Source organism: Cherax quadricarinatus, chromosome 51 (genome assembly GCF_038502225.1).
Source record: "Cherax quadricarinatus isolate ZL_2023a chromosome 51, ASM3850222v1, whole genome shotgun sequence".
Classification (NCBI taxonomy): Eukaryota; Metazoa; Arthropoda; class Malacostraca; order Decapoda; family Parastacidae; genus Cherax; species Cherax quadricarinatus.
This window is the reverse complement of record NC_091342.1, coordinates 2,930,904-2,945,903: the sequence shown is the minus strand read 5'-3', so window position 1 is coordinate 2,945,903 and position 15,000 is coordinate 2,930,904.

The window sequence follows — 15,000 nt, the reverse complement described above, 5'->3', positions numbered from 1 at the left end:
GAGGTCTTCAAGGCCACACCAGAAGTCTTCAAGACCACACCAGAGGTCTTCAAGACCACAACAGAGGTCTTCAAGGTTACACTAGAAGTCTTCAAGACCACTCCAGAGGTCTTCAAGACCACACCAGAGGTCTTCAAGACCACACCAGAGGTCTTCAAGGCTACACCAGAAGTCTTCAAGACCACAACAGAGGTCTTCAAGACCACACCAGAAGTCTTCAAGACCACACCAGAGGTCTTCAAGGCTACACCAGAAGTCTTCAAGACCACACCAGAGGTCTTCAAGGCTACACCAGAAGTCTTCAAGACCACACCAGAGGTCCTCAAGGCTACACCAGAAGTCTTCAAGACCACACTGGCGGACAAGCAAAACTTCAACCAATTCAACGACATTCTGCTTGTAAATTTGAAACCAATGTCCATACTTCTGTTCCCGTATCTCTTTCCCGTCCATCGTCCTCCTCTCTCCTTCACCCCTTTTATCCTCTTATCACCTATCCTTCTGCCTTGTGTCATTTTCTCTCCACTTCTTTCGTCTTTCCTTGCCCTCTCATTACCTCAACCTCCCTCCCTCCTCCCTCACTGAGGTGCAGCTGGCGGAGTATTGGAAAGTTAGACCAGCGTAATTCTGTTTCCACAAGCGCGGAATTTCTCTTCTCGGTCTTTTAAAAGACTTAATTGGAAATTGTGGGCCTCACCTTTAATGGTTCAGAGGCCAACATTATCGGCTTGAATTTTCGTTCGTGGCCAGAAAAACGAAAACAGCAAAACTCGGAGCACCAGGTAGCACCAGTCTACAGAGAACTTTGAAGATTTCTAACCTATAACAGAGCGCCTGATTTGTAGGTCGAAATACACACAGAGAGCAACAAGGACAGGGATTAGTAACTTCACTCTACATGTGCCTTTTTCTACAGCAACTTCATCTGCGATCATTCATTCCGGGACTGAATCTGCTCGCACAGCAAACAAATATTTTTGAAATAAATTCGATCGCCCAAAGGAAATTTCTGAGTGACAGCTGGCACCAGGTTCACCCTGTCCCCTGGTTGTCTCTTCATTAATAACAGTAGAAATTTGATGATAATATTAGGGAAGATTTTAAATAAAACGATGTAGGTAATTGCTCTTTCTTGGTAAATAAAGGTAGGAACTCTCTTCACAACACAGTCTATATAAACAAGTGACGCAAACGTAAACACACCACAAGTGACGCAAGCGTCCACACACACCACAACAAGTGACGCAAGCCTCCACACACACCACAACATGTGACGCAAGCGTCCACACACTACACAACAAGAACAAGTGACGCAAGCGTCCACACACACACCACAACATGTGACGCAAGCGTCCACACACAACACAACAAGAACAAGTGACGCAAGCCTCAACACACACACCACAACATGTGACGCAAGCGTCCACACACTACACAACAAGAACAAGTGACGCAAGAGTCCACACACACACCACATCATGTGACGCAAGCGTCCACACACAACACAACAAGAACAAGTGACGCAAGCCTCCACACACACCACAACATGTGACGCAAGCGTCCACACACTACACAACAAGAACAAGTAACGCAAGCATCCACACACCGCACAACAACGCAAGTGCCCACACACCGCACAAGTAACGCAAGTGTCCACACACTACACATCAACGCAAGCGTCCACACACCACACATCAACGCAAGCGTCCACAAACCACACAACAACGCAAGTACCCACACACGCCACAGCTACAGATGACGTTCATCATCTCTCTAAAGAATTAAACGTTAGCTGCTCCTTGTGTTGGCTTGATAAAGCTCTACTTCTGGCAATAAAACATTTACGAAAGTTTACTCTGTAAACAGTCTTTTTACCAAACGCTAGTTATGAATAAATAGACTTCTCATTCTTGCCTTCATTCTCTGGTGTCTTTCTTACCAAAAGAAACAAACTACTCATGGATAGAACATTAAAATGGTATAAAATACCGACAGGTTGTTAGGTAAGACACATATGCAACAGTTAGGTATCTTTCTTATGAAACGTTTCGCCTACACAGTAGGCTTCTTCAGTCAAGTACAGAAGAGTTGATAGAAGCAGAAGATACTTGAAGACGATGTAATCAGTCCATCAAAACTTTAAGGGTGATGGACTGATTACATCGTCTTCAAGTATCTTCTGCTTCTATCAACTCTTCTGTACTTGACTGAAGAAGCCTACTGTGTAGGCGAAACGTTTCATAATAAAGATACCTAACTGTTGCATATGTGTCTTACCTAACTACTCATGGATAGATGGATGGACTGTCGGAAATGGAATTTTGTATATAAATAATATATACAGCAGATATTAACAACGGTACATATGAATACATTTTTAAATTGCTTAAAAACACGCAAGACATATCAAAAGTGTGTTTTGAACCACATTTCGCTCAAAAGCTTTATCAAGTTCTCCTATAACTCTTGCGCAAAACGTCAAATAAATTGTAAGCTTCTCGGCTCGTAGTCCAAGTCACTTTAGCAAATATTGAACAAAAACAGAGGAGAGATGGAACAGTTATTTATATCAACTATGAGGAAGATATGTGGGATGAGGAAACCATAAGGGGAATCGGAAGATAAATGTCTCGAATTTATAGCCGAGAAGAGGCTGGTAAGAAAGATTGATATCGCAGTCGAACGTCGGGGGTACGACCTCTCAAGGAGAAAACCTGTTGAAAGGAACACATGCCATAGGAATTTATATAAGAGAATTCTGAAGAGACGGAGGAAGTCTGTATGTGTAAAACGGATCATTTTGGTGTACATGACGGAAGTGATTTGCATGTGAGTCGATAGTGGTTTGTATGTCAGATGGTAGTGATTTGTATTTGCTAGGGAGGGATTTTGTATCAGAAAAGAGGATAATGAGTTGAAGGAATATATATATATGTAAATATAATATATATATATATATATATATATATATATATATATATATATATATATATATATATATATATATATATATATCTATATATATATATATATATATATATATATATATATATATATATATATATCCACTTCTCCGAGGCTATGGGTCCCACAATTTACACCAGAGGTGGACCCCATCCTATATATATATATATATATATATATATTATTATTTTTTTTATTATCACACCGGCCGATTCCCACCAAGGCAGGGTGGCCCGAAAAAGAAAAACTTTCACCATCATTCACTCCATCACTGTCTTGCCAGAAGGGTGCTTTACACTACAGTTTTTAAACTGCAACATTAACACCCCTCCTTCAGAGTGCAGGCACTGTACTTCCCATCTCCAGGACTCAAGTCCGGCCTGCCGGTTTCCCTGAATCCCTTCATAAATGTTACTTTGCTCACACTCCAACAGCACGTCAAGTATTAAAAACCATTTGTCTCCATTCACTCCTATCAAACACGCTCAAGCATGCCTGCTGGAAGTCCAAGCCCCTCGCACACAAAACCTCCTTTACCCCCTCCCTCCAACCCTTCCTAGGCCGAACCCTACCCCGCCTTCCTTCCACTACAGACTGATACACTCTTGAAGTCATTCTGTTTCGCTCCATTCTCTCTACATGTCCGAACCACCTCAACAACCCTTCCTCAGCCCTCTGGACAACAGTTTTGGTAATCCCGCACCTCCTCCTAACTTCCAAACTACGAATTCTCTGCATTATATTCACACCACACATTGCCCTCAGACATGACATCTCCACTGCCTCCAGCCTTCTCCTCGCTGCAACATTCATCACCCACGCTTCACACCCATATAAGAGCGTTGGTAAAACTATACTCTCATACATTCCCCTCTTTGCCTCCAAGGACAAAGTTCTTTGTCTCCACAGACTCCTAAGTGCACCACTCACTCTTTTTCCCTCATCAATTCTATGATTCACCTCATCTTTCATAGACCCATCCGCTGACACGTCCACTCCCAAATATCTGAATACGTTCACCTCCTCCATACTCTCTCCCTCCAATCTGATATTCAATCTTTCATCACCTAATCTTTTTGTTATCCTCATAACCTTACTCTTTCCTGTATTCACCTTTAATTTTCTTCTTTTGCACACCCTACCAAATTCATCCACCAATCTCTGCAACTTCTCTTCAGAATCTCCCAAGAGCACAGTGTCATCAGCAAAGAGCAGCTGTGACAACTCCCACTTTGTGTGTGATTCTTTATCTTTTAACTCCACGCCTCTTGCCAAGACCCTCGCATTTACTTCTCTTACAACCCCATCTATAAATATATTAAACAACCACGGTGACATCACACATCCTTGTCTAAGGCCTACTTTTACTGGGAAAAAATTTCCCTCTTTCCTACATACTCTAACTTGAGCCTCACTATCCTCGTAAAAACTCTTCACTGCTTTCAGTAACCTACCTCCTACACCATACACTTGCAACATCTGCCACATTGCCCCCCTATCCACCCTGTCATACGCCTTTTCCAAATCCATAAATGCCACAAAGACCTCTTTAGCCTTATCTAAATACTGTTCACTTATATGTTTCACTGTAAACACCTGGTCCACACACCCCCTACCTTTCCTAAAGCCTCCTTGTTCATCTGCTATCCTATTCTCCGTCTTACTCTTAATTCTTTCAATTATAACTCTACCATACACTTTACCAGGTACACTCAACAGACTTATCCCCCTATAATTTTTGCACTCTCTTTTATCCCCTTTGCCTTTATACAAAGGAACTATGCATGCTCTCTGCCAATCCCTAGGTACCTTACCCTCTTCCATACATTTATTAAACAATTGCACCAACCACTCCAAAACTATATCCCCACCTGCTTTTAACATTTCTATCTTTATCCCATCAATCCCGGCTGCCTTACCCCCTTTCATTTTACCTACTGCCTCACGAACTTCCCCCACACTCACAACTGGCTCTTCCTCACTCCTACAAGATGTTATTCCTCCTTGCCCTATACACGAAATCACAGCTTCCCTATCTTCATCAACATTTAACAATTCCTCAAAATATTCCTTCCATCTTCCCAATACCTCTAACTCTCCATTTAATAACTCTCCTCTCCTATTTTTAACTGACAAATCCATTTGTTCTCTAGGCTTTCTTAACTTGTTAATCTCACTCCAAAACTTTTTCTTATTTTCAACAAAATTTGTTGATAACATCTCACCCACTCTCTCATTTGCTCTCTTTTTACATTGCTTCACCACTCTCTTAACCTCTCTCTTTTTCTCCATATACTCTTCCCTCCTTGCATCACTTCTACTTTGTAAAAACTTCTCATATGCTAACTTTTTCTCCCTTACTACTCTCTTTACATCATCATTCCACCAATCGCTCCTCTTCCCTCCTGCACCCACTTTCCTGTAACCACAAACTTCTGCTGAACACTCTAACACTACATTTTTAAACCTACCCCATACCTCTTCGAGCCCATTGCCTATGCTCTCATTAGCCCATCTATCCTCCAATAGCTGTTTATATCTTACCCTAACTGCCTCCTCTTTTAGTTTATAAACCTTCACCTCTCTCTTCCCTGATGCTTCTATTCTCCTTGTATCCCATCTACCTTTTACTCTCAGTGTAGCTACAACTAGAAAGTGATCTGATATATCTGTGGCCCCTCTATAAACATGTACATCCTGAAGTCTACTCAACAGTCTTTTATCTACCAATACATAATCCAACAAACTACTGTCATTTCGCCCTACATCATATCGTGTATACTTATTTATCCTCTTTTTCTTAAAATATGTATTACCTATAACTAAACCCCTTTCTATACAAAGTTCAATCAAAGGGCTCCCATTATCATTTACACCTGGCACCCCAAACTTACCTACCACACCCTCTCTAAAAGTTTCTCCTACTTTAGCATTCAAGTCCCCTACCACAATTACTCTCTCACTTGGTTCAAAGGCTCCTATACATTCACTTAACATCTCCCAAAATCTCTCTCTCTCCTCTGCATTCCTCTCTTCTCCAGGTGCATACACGCTTATTATGACCCACTTCTCGCATCCAACCTTTACTTTAATCCACATAATTCTTGAATTTACACATTCATATTCTCTTTTCTCCTTCCATAACTGATCATTTAACATTACTGCTACCCCTTCCTTTGCTCTAACTCTCTCAGATACTCCAGATTTAATCCCATTTATTTCCCCCCACTGAAACTCTCCTACCCCCTTCAGCTTTGTTTCGCTTAGGGCCAGGACATCCAACTTCTTTTCATTCATAACATCAGCAATCATCTGTTTCTTGTCATCCGCACTACATCCACGCACATTTAAGCAACCCAGTTTTATAAAGTTTTTCTTCTTCTCTTTTTTTAGTAATTGTATACAGGAGAAGGGGTTACTAGCCCATTGCTCCCGGCATTTTAGTCGCCTCATACGACACGCATGGCTTACGGAGGAAAGATTCTTTTCCACTTCCCCATGGACAATAGAAGAAATAAAAAAGAACAAGAGCTATTTAGAAAAAGGAGAAAAACCTAGATGTATGTATATATATATATGCATGTGCGTGTCTGTGAAGTGTGACCAAAGTGTTAGTAGGAGTAGCAAGATATCCCTGTTATCTTAGCGTGTTTATGAGACAGAAAAAGAAACCAGCAATCCTACCATCATGCAAAACAATTACAGGTTTTTGTTTCACAGTCATCTGGCAGGACGGTAGTACTTCCCTGGGTGGTTGCTGTCTACCAACCTACTACCTATATATATATATATATATATATATATATATATATATATATATATATATATATATATATATATATATATATATATATATATATATATATATATATATATATATATATATATATATATATATATATATATATATATATATATATATATATATATATATATATATATATATATATATATATATATATATATATATATATATATATATATATATATTTAATTTCTGATGGAGTATGGGATATATGAAGTGATTTTTAATTATTTTTTTAATACTGGAAAGTTTGGAAGTTAGAGACATCAACCTTCAACTCTATAACAATTCTATAAGAATTCAGTTGAAATAGAAATAAATAGTAATCCTTTCAATTTAAATTTTAGCTTATTTACCGCTAATATTTATTTCCCTATAATTTTCTGTTTTCTATCTGCACCCTTCCCTCTCCCTATTTCTCTCTCCTCGTCCCTCTTCGCACTTCTCTTCCTCTCGTATATTCCCTTTATCTTGTCCGTCGTTGACGGATTTCCCATCGCTCTGTTCCCTTGCCTCTCCTTATCCACATTTCACCCCTTGTCGTATTTGTCGTGTGTGTCACACTCATTCTCACAATCCCTCACATCCTTTCACTCACACTATTTCTCAACTTATCTTTAACACACTCTTCCCTTCATACTTATTTCACATTCTATCTTATTCTTCACTCTCACTCTCCCTCTTGCACTCTCCAAGCTTACTCACTTCCTCTGCCCCTCCCTTCACTCTTTCTGCTTCTCACAGCCTCGTCTCCTCCCAGCCAGCTCTCTCACTCTCACCGGTATTTGACAAATGGATTTCTTAGAGTCTTTCACAAAAACTAGAAGTAAAAGGAGTCCTCCATGAATATATTATCACAAAAAGTAGGAATTACGGTATTCGATTTTTCATTTTTTTTTGCTGTATAGCCCTTGTGGTTTAGCGCTTCTTTTCGATTATACTAATAATAATTCATAATTTTTTTTAACACATTTTGACCTTTCATCCTTGTATTAATGTGTGTGTGTGTGTGTGTGTGTGTGTGTGTGTGTGTGTGTGTGTGTGTGTGTGTGTGTGTGTGTGTGTGTGTGTGTGTGTGTGTGTGTGTGTGTGTACTCACCTAGTTGTACTCACCTAGTTGTGGTTGCAGGGGTCGAGACATACCTCCTGGCCCCGCCTCTTCACTGGTGTGTGTGTGTGTGTGTATGTGTGTGTGTGTGTGTGCACTCTAATCTTCACCAAGTTTAAGAGTACATGTAAACAGTCGCAGTACTGGCAACGCTTTGTTTACACTCCTGGTTTTTCATCAGTTGTTCATTGTCTTAATATTTGATAAACAATTGTCTATTTTATTGGGATAAGAGAAACTTATGTTGGTTATGTGTTTGCTTTTCTCCTGTATGAAATTGTAACTTATATTTGGAGGAGGTGAGCTGGAAAAGCTTTAACTTGCTTTGTGTAAATAAAGCTTCGTGGATGAGGCGTCAGGATATCCCAACTTCATGAGCTGTTGTTGTTTAGCTAAAATTTCTTCTTGCTGTAATAAGCTTAGACTGTAAATCCGTTAAAGGTTTAGGAAATGAAACAAAAGATATCGTACTTTTTTAACTTATTTAAAGTAGATGCCGGTTGTGTGAGTGTGTGTACTCACCTAGTGTGTGTGTGTGTGTGTGTTTATGGCTTTATGTAAACAGTGAAAGCCTACACACACACACACACACACACACACCCACACACACCCACACACCCACACACACACAAACATACACACACACACACACACACATACACTCACACTCACACACACACACACACACAGACACACACACACACACACACACACACACACAGTAGAGACAGGAAGGACTCTGGGGGGACAGACCAGATGGGGACACCAACAAGGAATACACCAACAAGTGTTGGACGACATACATACAGATGAGGAGGAGGTGAAGAAACTGCTAAGGGACATAGATACCTCAAAGGCAATGGGACCGGACAACATCTCTCCATGGGTCCTTAGAGAGGGAGCAGATATGTTGTGCGTACCACTTACCACAATCTTCAACACATCCCTGGAAACTGGGCAACTACCTGAGGTATGGAAGACGGCAAATGTAGTTCCCATTTTCAAAAAAGGAGACAGAAAAGAGGCACTAAACTATAGACCTGTGTCATTGACGTGTATAGTATGCAAAATTATGGAGAAGATTATCAGGAGGAGAGTGGTGGAGCACCTGGAACGGAACAGGAGTATAAATGCCAACCAGCACGGATTCACGGAAGGCAAATCCTGTGTCACAAACCTTCTGGAGTTTTATGATAAAATAACAGAAGTAAGACAAGAGAGAGAGGGGTGGGTTGATTGCATCTTCTTGGACTGCAAGAAGGCTTTTGACACAGTTCCTCACAAGAGATTAGTGCAGAAGCTAGAGCATCAGGCGCATATAACAGGAAGGGCACTGCAATGGATCAGAGAATACCTGACAGGGAGGCAACAACGAGTCATGGTACGTAATGATGTATCACAGTGGGCACCTGTGACGAGCGGGGTCCCACAGGGGTCGGTCCTAGGACCAGTGCTATTTTTGGTATATGTGAACGACATGTCGGAAGGGTTAGACTCAGAAGTGTCCCTGTTTGCAGATGATGTGAAGTTAATGAGGAGAATTAAATCTGATGAGGACCAGGCAGGACTTCAAAGAGACCTGGACAGACTGGACACCTGGTCCAGCAAATGGCTTCTCGAATTTAATCCTGCCAAATGCAAAGTCATGAAGATAGGGGAAGGGCACAGAAGACCACAGACAGAGTATAGGCTAGGTGGCCAAAGACTGCAAACCTCACTCAAGGAGAAAGATCTTGGGGTGAGTATAACACCGAGCATGTCTCCGGAAGCACACATCAATCAGATAACTGCTGCAGCATATGGGCGCCTGGCAAACCTGAGAACAGCATTCCGACACCTTAGTAAGGAATCATTCAAGACACTGTACACCGTGTATGTCAGGCCCATACTGGAGTATGCAGCACCTGTTTGGAACCCGCACTTGATAAAGCACGTCAAGAAACTAGAGAAAGTACAAAGGTTTGCAACAAGGTTAGTTCCAGAGCTAAGGGGAATGTCCTATGAAGAAAGATTAAGGGAAATCGGCCTGACGACACTGGAGGACAGGAGGGTCAGGGGAGACATGATAACGACATATAAAATACTGCGTGGAATAGACAAGGTGGACAAGGACAGGATGTTCCAGGGAGGGGACACAGAAACAAGAGGCCACAATTGGAAGTTGAAGACACAAATGAGTCAGAGAGATAGTAGGAAGTATTTCTTCAGTCATAGAGTTGTAAGGCAGTGGAATAGCCTAGAAAATGACGTAGTGGAGGCAGGAACCATACACAGTTTTAAGACGAGGTTTGATAAAGCTCATGGAGCGGGGAGAGAGAGGGTCTAGTAGCAACCGGTGAAAAGGCGGGGCCAGGAGCTAGGACTCGACCCCTGCAACCACAAATAGGTGAGTACAAATAGGTGAGTACACACACACACACACACACACACACACACGTACATACGCCAAATTACTTTATTTTTTCAGCAGCCACTTCCCATAACCCCTCTAAATTCTTTCACTCCTCTCTAACACTCTAATATACCTCCACTTCTAATTCCTATTCTAATCTAATTATACTTACATTTCAAGTTGTTTCCATTAACCAAACTACCACCATTCACTGTTAATTAGCATCGTGTATTAGCCGAACTGACCCCTTACACATGATTAATAAATTTGCACCATTAAACGCGCTGCTCCCACACACTAAATGAACTTACTCTCCACTGATTAAAAAGTTCCCTGGCCCAGACAATGCCAGCTGCACCCACGTACTTAATTAACTAAGTTATATCTTGTGGTATATAATAGATTCTCCCCGTTTTGCATGTTTGTGAAAATATACAGAGATGCAGATTTACACAGACGATAAAGCCAACACATACACACACACACACACACACACACAAACACACACACCTAAACACACATCGACAAGGTATAAAATTACACATGAAATAAATCTTTACATGTACTTACCAAAAGCTGCTCTAATATCTATACGATAAATAACATGTGAACCATTAATCCCAGGCTTGTCACACTGCAGGAGAGTTTTATGGTAATATATAAATCTCCACCGCATTACCTGCCAATACTCCAACATAAATCATGTAGTGTAAACTTATAACCTCAGCTGGGATGACTGCTACCTCATATTTTTACACGCACATATTGTATGTTAATGTTTATATATATATATATATATATATATATATATATATATATATATATATATATATATACATTACTTATTAAGGTGGTATGGACATTTAGAGAGGGTGGGAGAAAATAGAATGAACAACAGCTGCAGCAGCATCAGCGCAGAATAGCAGTGGTTCATCTCCACCATGAAGACAGCATCCAGACAGACTATCAACATCCGATGCCTTAACTTCACTCTTAAAAAGAAATGATTTTCTTCATGGGCATTCGTTTTTTTTTTACTAATATTTATGAGGCCTCAGCAGCACACTCCGCTGCAGCCTTGAAGATGCAGGTAGCAAGTCTTGAAGATGCAGGTAGCAAGTCTTGAAGATGCAGGTAGCAAGTCTTGAAGACGCAGGTAGCAAGTCTTGAAGACGCAGGTAGCAAGTCTTGAAGACGCAGGTAGCAAGTCTTGAAGACGCAGGTAGCAGGTCTTGAAAACGGATGAATCATGTCTCAAAACTGGTTTGTATCATTTTACGAAAATTTCTCCTTTTTCTTTCATGCTTCTGGCAATTTCCTGTCTAGAACAACAGTGCCAAAGTCTCTGGCACATGTCGTTCTGGGTGGCGTCGACGGAGGCGTTGGTGGTGTTGATGATGATCGTGTTGGTTGAGATGTTGATAGAGGTGCTAGTGATAGAGGTATTAGTGATGAAGGTATTAGTAATGGAAATGTCGGTGATAGAGGTGTTGGTGTGAGAATGCTGATGTTAAGCTGTAGGAGGAGGATGATGAAGAAGAATTCTGATGATTAACTCTTGTATGTGGGTGTCATAGCAGGGTTACTGATAGACGGATCTGCTTCTTGGGCTGTTGTGGAGAGAGGTTAGTTGGTGCCTGGAGGTCGAAGGGAGAAACTGGTGGTGGCGGGTTTCAGTTTTAGATGATACTGGTAATGGTGCGTCTCTGAGTGCTCGAGGGTACTGGTGGTGGAGGTGCTGGTCGATGGTGACTGCTCACTGCTGACGCATCTCCTAGGGAATGCAAGAGCATTGAATGCTGGAGCACTGAATGGTGGTTGGGTAATTGGAGGTCTAGCTCGGCTTCAAATATACGTGAGAATTCTATAAGTCCTTATTTAATCATTAGAATTCATGAACATGAACGAACATCACACCAAACAAGACTTCGTTTACCAAAAATTACAATTAATTGTCATTAGGGAACACCTTCACAACTTCGATCACACTGAAGTTAACCTCAGCTTTGAAGTTTAAGTTCGTGGGCAGTCAAACAGCGATCTGCTCATGACGGAGACACCCCTGAAGTTCCTCCACACACCTCTTGGTACTTTCTTTTTTTTTTTTGCTTCTGGGTAGTGTGATGCTACACGGCTGTCTTGTAATTTTTCGCTATCTTAGAGCCGAGATAACTTTGAGCTATTGTTTTTTTTTATTCTTATTATAACATTCTTGAGGCCTTTTATTAAAGCATTCTTGAGGATGAGCCGATAATCCATATTTTTTAATCGTATTTCTTAACCTTCAACAAGGCTTTTGTCCTACCTGGCCTTTTAGTCATTATTAAGTGTTTAATACTCTAGATGTTTCTGACATACTCATACCACTGATAACTAAATGTTTTCATACAGTTTATAAAAAAAATGGGATTTTGCTCCTACGTCGCTCCAGTGTGTACACTCTTCTCTCTTTAATCTGAGAGAATCAAAGGAAGGAATAAGGTTTCTTTCTGTCTCTCTCTCCCTCGAGATCAATATATATATGTATATATATATATATATATATATATATATATATATATATATATATATATATATATATATATATATATATATATATATATATATATATATATATATATATATAATTGTTTTACATGATGGTAGGATTGCTGGTGTCTTTTGTCTGTCTCATAAATATGCAAGATTGCAGGCATGTCTTGCTACTTCTACTTACACTTAGGTCACACTACACATACATGTACACGTTTATTTATACACACTCATCTGAGTTTTCTTTGATTTTATCTTAATAGTTCTTGGTCTTATTACTTTTCCTTTTATATCCATGGGGAAGTGGAATAAGAATCTTTCCTCCGTAAGCCATGCGTGTTGTAAAAGTCAACTAAAATGCCGGGAACAATGGGCTAGTAACCCCTTTTCCTGTAAAGATTACTAAAAAGAATAAGAAGAAGAAAATTGTCAAAGAGGGAAGTCTGAATGTGCGTGGATGTTGTGCAAATGATAAGAAAGAGATGATTGTGGATGTTATGAATGAGAAGAAGCTGGATGTCCTGGCTTTAAGTGAAACAAAGCTGAAGTGGGTGGGTGAGTTTCAATGGAGAGGAATAAATGGGATTAGGTCAGGGGTTTCAAATAGAGTTAGAGCTAAAGAAGGAGTAGCAATAATGTTGAAGGATAAGCTATGGCAGGAAAAGAGGGACTATAAATGTATTAATTCAAGGATTATGTGGAGTAAAATAAAGATTGGATGTGAAAAGTGGGTTATAGTAAGCGTGTATGCACCTGGAGAAGAAAGAAGTGTAGAGGAGAGAGAGAGATTTTGGGAAATGTTGAGTGAATGCGTGGGGAGTTTTGAATCAAGTGTGAGGGTAATGGTGGTTGGGGATTTAAATGCTAAAGTAGGTAAAAATGTTATGGAGGGAGTAGTAGGTAAATTTGGGGTGCCAGGGGTAAATGTAAATGGGGAGCCTTTAATTGATCTATGTGTAGAAAGAGATTTGGTAATAAGTAATACATATTTTATGAAAAAGAGGATAAATAAATATACAAGGTATAATGTAGAACGTATTGAAAGTAGTTTGTTAGATTATGTATTGGTGGATAAAAGGTTGATGGGTAGGCTCCAGGATGTACATGTTTATAGAGGGGCAACTGATATATCGGATCATTATTTAGTTGTAGCTACAGTTAGAGTAAGAGGTAGATGGGAAAAGAGGAAGGTGGCAACAACAAGTAAGAGGGAGGTGAAAGTGTATAAACTAAGGGAGGAGGAAGTTCGGGGAAGATATAAGCGACTGTTGGCAGAAAGGTGGGCTAGTGCAAAGATGAGTAGTGGGGGGGGTTGAAGAGGGTTGGAATAGTTTTAAAAATGCAGTATTAGAATGTGGGGCAGAAGTTTGTGGTTATAGGAGGGTGGGGGCAGGTGGAAAGAGGAATGGTGAATGATGAAGTAAAGGGTGTAATAAAAGAGAAAAAGTTAGCTTATGAGAGGTTTTTACAAAGCAGAAGTGTTATAAGAAAAGCAGAGTATATGGAGAGTAAAAGAAAGGTGAAGAGAGTGGTGAGAGAGTGCAAAAGGAGAGCAGATGATAGAGTGGGAGAGGCACTGTCAAAAAATTTTAATGAAAATAAGAAAAAAATTTGGAGTGAGTTAAACAAGTTAAGAAAGCCTAGGGAAAGTATGGATTTGTCAGTTAAAAACAGAGTAGGGGAGTTAGTAGATGGGGAGAGGGAGGTATTAGGTAGAAGGCGAGAATATTTTGAGGAACTTCTAAATGTTGAGGAAGAAAGGGAGGTGGTAATTTCATGCACTGGTCAGGGAGGTATACCATCTTTTAGGAGTGAAGAAGAGCAGAATGTAAGTGTGGGGGAGGTACGTGAGGCATTACGTAGAATGAAAGGGGGTAAAGCAGCTGGAACTGATGGCATCATGACAGAAATGTTAAAAGCAGGGGGGGATATAGTGTTGGAGTGGTTGGTACTTTTGTTTAATAAATGTATGAAAGAGGGGAAAGTACCTAGGGATTGGCGGAGAGCATGTATAGTCCCTTTATATAAAGGGAAAGGGGACAAAAGAGATTGTAAAAATTATAGAGGAATAAGTTTATTGAGTATACCAGGAAAAGTGTATGGTAGGGTTATAATTGAAAGAATTAGAGGTAAGACAGAATGTAGGATTGAGGATGAGCAAGGAGGTTTCAGAGTGGGTAGGGGATGTGTAGATCAAGT